The sequence below is a fragment of the Gopherus evgoodei genome, chromosome 9 (assembly GCF_007399415.2).
Source record: "Gopherus evgoodei ecotype Sinaloan lineage chromosome 9, rGopEvg1_v1.p, whole genome shotgun sequence".
Lineage (NCBI taxonomy): Eukaryota > Metazoa > Chordata > Testudines > Testudinidae > Gopherus > Gopherus evgoodei.
The window spans coordinates 7,028,730-7,036,073 of record NC_044330.1 but is presented as its reverse complement, the minus strand read 5'-3'; positions in this window follow the sequence as shown (position 1 = coordinate 7,036,073).

Here is a 7,344-nt window from a genome sequence, read left to right as displayed (position 1 = left end):
GGGCCCCGGGACAGGGCAATGGGCGCGCCCCGCGGGCCAGCCTGGGTCACGGCACGAGGGGGGCCTGGCGCCGGCTCGTGGGCAGGCCAAAGGTCAGGCTGGGACAGGGTCAAGGGAGCTGACATCTGAGCGTTACTGACCATTGCCTGTGTAGGTCAGAGGTCAGGGTCAGAGGTCAGGCTGGGGTCAGATTAGGGTCAGGGTGAGACGTCTGATGTTCTTGGCCATTGTCTATGTAGGTCATAGGGGAGGCAGGGAACAAGGTCAGAGGTCAGATAAGGGTCAGGGTAAGACATCTAAGTGTTCTTGGCCATGGTCTGTGTAGGTCAGAGGTCAGATGGGACCGGGTCAGAGGTCAGGCCGGGGACAGGGTCGGGGTAAGACATCTGAGTGTTCTTAGAATCATAGAATCTCAGGGTTGGAAGGGCCCTCAGGAGGTTCTAGTCCCACCCCCTGCTCAAAGCAGGACCAATCCCCAGCTAAATCATCCCAGCCAAGGCTGTGTCAAGACTGACCTTAAAAACCTCTGAGGAAGGAGATTCCACCACCTCCCTAGGTAACCCATTCCAGTGCTTCACCACCCTCCTAGTGAAATAGTGTTTCCTAATATCCAACCTAGACCTCCCCCACTGCTCCTTGTTCTGTCATCTGCCACCACTGAGAACAGCCAAGTTCCATCTTCTTTGGACCCCCACTTCAGGTAGTTGAAGGCTGCTATCAAATCCCTCCTCACTCTACTCTTCTGCAGACTAAATAACCCCAGTTCCCTCAGCCTCTCCTCATAAATCATGTGCCCCAGCCCCCTAATCATTGTCGCCCTCCACTGGACTCTCTCCAATTTGGTCATATCCCTTCTGTAGTGGGGGGACCAAAACTGGATGCAATACTCCAGGTATGGCTTCACCAGTGTTGAATAGAGGAGAATAATCACTTCCCTCGATCTGCTGGCAATGGTTCTACTAATACAGCTCAATATGCCATTGGCCTTCGTGGCAACAAGGGCACACTGCTGCTTCATATCAAGTTTCTCATCTACTGTAATCCCCAGGTCCTTTTCTGCAGAACTGCTGCTTAGCCAGTTGGTCCCCAGCCTGTGGCGGTTCATGGGATTCTTTCTTCCTAAATACAGAACTCTGCATTTTTCCTTGTTGAACCTCATCAGATTTCTTTTGGCCCAATCCTCCAATTTGTCTAGGTCACTCTGGACCCTATCCCTACCCTCTAGCGCATCTACGTCTCCCCCCATCTTAGTGTCATCTGCGAACTTGCTGAGGGTGCAATTAATCTCATCATCCAGATCATTAATAAAGATGTTGAACAAAGTAAGCCCCAGGACCGACCCCTGGGGCATTCCACTTGATACCGGCTGCCAACTAAACATTGAGCTATTGATCACTACCCATTGAGCCTAACAATCTAGCCAGCTTTCTATCCACCTTATAATCCATTCATCCAATCCATACTTTTTTAACTTGCTGGCAAGAATACTGTGGGAGACTACATCAAAAGCTTTGCTAAAGTCAAATTATATCACATCCACCACTTTCCCCATATCCACAGAGCCAGTTATCTCATCATAGAAGGCAATTAGGTTAATTAGGCATGACTTGCCCTTGGTGAATCCATGTTGACTGTTCCTGATCACCTTCCTCTCCTCCAAATGCTTCAAAATGGATTCCTTGAGGACTTGCTCCATGATTTTGCTGGGTACTGAAGTGAGGCTGACCGGTCTCTAGTTCCCTGGGTTCTCTTTCTTCCCTTTTAAAAATATGGGCACTATATTTGCCTTTCTCCAGTCGTCTGGGACCTCCCCTGATTGCCATGAATTTTCAAAGATAATGGCCAATGGCTCTGCAATCACATCAGCCAACTCCCTCGGCACCCTTGGATGCATTAGATCTGGACCCATGGACTTGTGCACGTCCAGCTTTTCTAAATAGTCCTTAACCCAGTGATTCTCAAACTTTTTTACTAGTGACCCCTTTCACATAGCAAGCTTCTAAGTGAGATCCCCCCCTTTTATATATTTAACACCGTTAGAAATGCTGGAGGCAAAGCAGGGTTTGGGGTGGAGGCTGGCAGCTCATGACCCCCCCATGTAAGAACCTTGCAACCCGCTGAGAGGTCCCGACCCCTAGTTTGAGAACTCCTGCCTTAACCTGTTCTTTCACTACTGAGGGCTGTTCATCTCTTCCTCATACTGTAAAAAGAACAGGAGAACTTGTGGCAGTCTGGGAGCCGACCTTGTCTATGAAGACTGAGGCAAAAGAAGCATTGAGTACTTCAGCTTTTTCCACATCATCCATCACTATGTTGCCTCCCTCATTCAGTAAGGGTCCCACACTTACCCTGATGTTCTTCTTGCACAGTAATGTAGTCATGTAATCACATGGGAACCTATGTTTAGGGGCACGTACTGATCTGGCAGGGCATGGGCCAGTTTAGTTTCCACACTGTGAGACTGCAGGGGGAAGTTAAGTCATAGCCCAATTCCCTCCTCTGCTAGCTTGGGGCACTAAAAATTACAAAACTTGTCCTGTTCTGATCTCACATAATCTCTCAGTTAACCAAAATGTGGGCTGGATAAAATAGCAGCTACTCTGCTGGACAGCCTGCCAATGAAAATTCAAGTTGCTGCATATCTTTGCTGGCACACAACTGCATATTACACTAGCCTGTCTCTGCATTTATGACAGGGCATTGAAATGTTCTCCGTCACTCTCCCAGAGTAAGATTCTTGTATTTTTCAATAACCTTGTCCAGGGTTGAGCAGATAGGCAGATCCAAGTCATGGTACAAAGAAACAGCACTTGTCAAATCAAAATTTTGGTACAGGACTGTTTTTAGGCTACCAGACTTAGCACTATCCCTTAATTCACCAGATCACTAATACTAGAAGAGAACTGACAGTCATCCAGTTCATCTCCTGTACCATGACACGACAGAGATGGGAAATTAAATATTCAGTTTTCACTCATTTTGTGTGCCTCAGTTTCTGTATGGTAGACCTGAGGCATATTGTGCCTAATGTTCGGGGTGTTCAGGACTCACAACTCCTACTGAAATCCTGAGAACCTATGAAAATCAGACACAAGGGCCCAATTAAAAGGGAATTAGGTGCCTTCATACCTTTAAGCCCAGGTATCTCAAGTTGGACACCCAGAAACTGAGGCACACAGAACCAATGAAAACGTCTGAAAATTGTGTCCTTATTTTTTCCTAAAGTAACTGCAGTAGTTGATGGTGGAGGAGAGGCAGGAACAAGAATGGTCAGAATAAGAGATGGGGAATCTGAACTCCTAGGTTCGTTTTCCTTGTCAGCCAGAGACTCAGTGTGTGACAATGGGAGAGTCATTTCACTTCTCCATGCTTGTCCCCTGATCTGTAAAATGGAGAGAGTAACAATTTCATACTTCACAGAAATCTGGGTCTCTTACCTCAGGAAATGAGTAACTTTCACTGAAGTCAGTGGGAATTACTCATAACTTCTGGTGGGAAAATAAGGCCCCTAACGGTATTACGGAGCTTAACTAATTCATGTTTGCAACACCCTTTGAGATCCTCAGCTGAAAGATGCTCTAGGAGAGGCAAAGAACTTAATATGTCTTAGCCTTGGAATATCTCCAATGAAATTATGTCTTGGTACTTATATGACCCCAAACACTCTCTTATTTGAGTGTTCTTTAGCAGCAGTGTTTTGGACAGAATAAAAATGTTGACGCAAGAGAAGAGAAGGGTACAATAATTAAGATGGCAGATCACCAAAGTGTGGACAAGGGTTATAGCAGGGAGATCAATGATGAATGTGTGCAGCTAGGTGATAGTAAATTGGAAAAAGTGTGATGCCAGCCTGCTTAATTTCACTGGTCTGCCTGAGGGATTGGGAATAAATTTCCAAGAACCAGACAGCAACTGAATTTCAAGATCATGCTTTTAGCCAATTGTCCTTCCCCTGACCCTTTCCTCTTTGCAACTGATGCAACTCTTTTGTTCTCAATACCTTTTTTGAAGGCAACTGGACACTGATAAGTTTAGTTTATGCTCCAGTCATGGGATGGGAGTAGGAGGAGATGGGAGGTGGATGGTGGGAAGGAAGGACTAATTAAACAAACTGACTTATCAAGTGGGGAGTCGACAAACCCCAGATGAGGATTTACAGTACAGAGTTGCATATAATACATAGAAAGTTCTACCTGCTGTGTTCTTATAAACTAAGCTGGATGGAGCCAGGATGCAGCGATACCTCAGACCAGCAGTTCTCTGAAGCCACAGCACACCACAGAATGTAAGGTCTCATTAAAAAAAAAAAAGATGTTTCTTACCCTTGTAGTTGTGTTGCAAAGAAAACGGTGAATGTGAAAGAGCGTGGCACCATCTCAGGATCTCTGCACTGCAAAATGAACTTTATTAAGGAATTCAATTTTAAAGGGACCTAGCTATGTTTTGTTTGGTGTGATAGTTTGGGGAACTTGTATGTGTAATATATGAATTCCATTTGATATTATGGACTCTATGTCTAACTATAATCTTCCATCTGATGTTTGCAGTCTTGTAGCTGTGTGGTCCCAGGACCTTAGAGAGAAGTGGGGTGAGGTAATACCTTGGTCCAATAAAAGATATTACTTCACCCACCTTGTCTTTTCTGTTTTATGGCAGAAAATAGTGTCTGAGAAACTGAAACAGGGCCATCAACAATTGACCAGTCTTGCCCTGGCAGGACAGTGGAGGCTACTAGCCAAGCCATTGATTGTTAATGGCCAGCAATCTCACAGAGGATGGGAGAATGGAAAAAACCCCAAAGATAGGAAAGAAGGAACACAAGGTGTTGGAAATTGGTTTTAAGAAGAGATGCTCTTTAGCAAATGGAGGTGCACTGTTGCAGAACTAAAAGACCGAGCAGGAGGTGTGGGAGCAGGAGGAGTTTGAACCCCTGAAGGACACTGACCAAGATCCAAAGGGTTCTCAGGAGGAATGAGGAAATTGAGGGAGGGCTTACATGAAGATATCTGTTGTTTTTCATGTCTGTAACTCACTTGTACTTTTCTATGAGTAAAGTGTGCATGTTTAAGAAGTTCATTTGCAAAACACGGGGGTTCCTTGTTTTAGCTGTCATGTGGTCCTTGAAGGGTTAAACTGTAAATTGGAGTGCCCACAAGGGTAGAGCTCTGGAGACAGCTTGCATAAACTACTGAAGAGACTGGAGGGGATTCAGCACTGGTTTTGGGGCCCAAGGCAACTGGACCATGGGGTCCCACATCCCAGAGAAGGGGTACCAGAGTGGTAGTCTGCACCTCAGGGGTGTGCCTGAGAGGCCAGACTTACGAACAGTGTATGGATGCTGCTCAGACCCAATTGGCTTGGAAGCACACAAGATCCAGAGGTTGGGTCCAGTACAGCAGCCTGGAATTTCCACAAGGGGGAAGCAGCAGGGCTGTAACAAATGGTGCAGAGCCTCAATGAAAACATGGTTATGTCTCATCTACACTGTGAGATAGAGCTGCCTTTTAACCGTATCATAAGTAGGTCCCACAACACAATTTATTTTTCACTGTACTGAGTCTGCAGACAGTCTGAAACAATAGCACTAGAAGAGGAGTGAATGGCGCCATTTGTCTTAAGGGGTGTTGTTTCTGAAACCTAATGCTGGAAATATACATGGTAATATTAATTTCTAGTTATTTGTCATGGATTATTTTGCAAACACATGGCACCTACTCTGGGATTGTGGGTGGAGCCTGAGGACAAAGTCTGAATAAGATAGCATCACCCCCTCCCAAGATGACCCTATACAGATCAATCCGGATGGCCTCTTGACTGGATTGATATTTCCTGCCTCAGCTGCACAGCAACATGGCTGGATGATGCTGAATGTGGAGAAATAGCTCAGCAAAGCTCCAGTTTTAAAAAATACATGAAAATGTCCAGCTATCTCTTTTCCCTTTTAAACCAACTCTGCTATTGCAGCCCTTTGCCTCCTCCCATGCTGCTGTCTGCATCCAGCAAATCATGGGTTTACTCTTTTAATCCGTTTTATCTTTTAATGTCGGCATTATCCTTTAACTCACATCGTCTCCTCCCCTCGCAGCGCTGCAGCCGGGGTCCTCTTTAGACACTGGATAATTCACCTTGTTTCCCATCAGTGCCTGGCAAAGAGCCTGTTTGTAAATCTGTAGTAACGTCACCAGTCAGTTGGGCCGTGGGGCCACAGAGACCTGGGGTGAAAGTTCTAGAACGTGTATGGCAGTTGGACAGTCGCTCAGTCAGGAGCCCGTTAGCCAGGTCATGGACCCATCACACCAAGCTGTGTGAGGGCCTGATCCAAAGCCCATTGAAATCAATGACAAGACACCCTTCTCTTTGAACCCCTCCACTGTCTGCCCAGTTTCCACTGCATCAAATTCAAGCTTCTAGGCCTCACCTTCAAGGATCTTCACCACACTGCCTTTCGCTGCTCATCTGTCCTTGTCTCTGGTTGTGTCATGCCCGCATCCCATCTGCTAGGCCGATGAAGCCAGCTTCAGCCTCTCATTTGTATGCTTCTCCTGCCACCATCTTTGCCTCTTATTCCCTGCTTCCCATTTATACATAGAACACACTTATTGAGCTGGTCCCTTTTCCTCCTTAAGGCCTATTTCTACTATGATGCCTACAAGACATTGCCAATAAGTAGTGGCCTGTGGGGAAAATGGATATTTTTGTATGTTGTATCCCTCTCCTCCACCTTTTGTAAGTTGCTCAACTTCTTAGACTGAGAACTCCTGGGGCAGGAACTGTGATGTATTAAATGTGTGGAAAGTGCCTAGAACATAGTGGGCCGTTATTATCATTCAAATAATAAATAAAATCATATGGAATCATGTTTTAGGCTTGGTAAATCCACGAGGGTGAAAACGTGATTCTCTAACATGGCTGTAACAGGTTTTGCAGTCCATAAAGGCAAGAAAAAGAAATGGTTGTGACACGCTGGGGCCAAATGTTTTTTCCATTGTTTCAACATGGTTATTTCTGTAATGTAGTTGGGGCCTTGGACAGCGTCTGCTCTAAAGAACTGAATAGTTGGTGACTGAACCAGGCAGATAGCATCAATGTAAGTACTAACAGCCAGACTCATCTTGCTGTTTTGGTTGCAGTTTTGTTCTACGTCGACACTTGCACTGCTCTGAGGTAGAGTCCTGTGTGGGACTATTTTTTAAAATCCTGCTCTTGTCCTGCCCCGCAATACCAGCTCCCACTCCTGCATTGTTTCTTGCATTTGTATCCCGCTCCCACCCGCAGAAACTGTCGATCCTAGAAATCCCATGAGAGACAGATTCCCCCATGCTTCTAACCCCTCCCACCACAGAA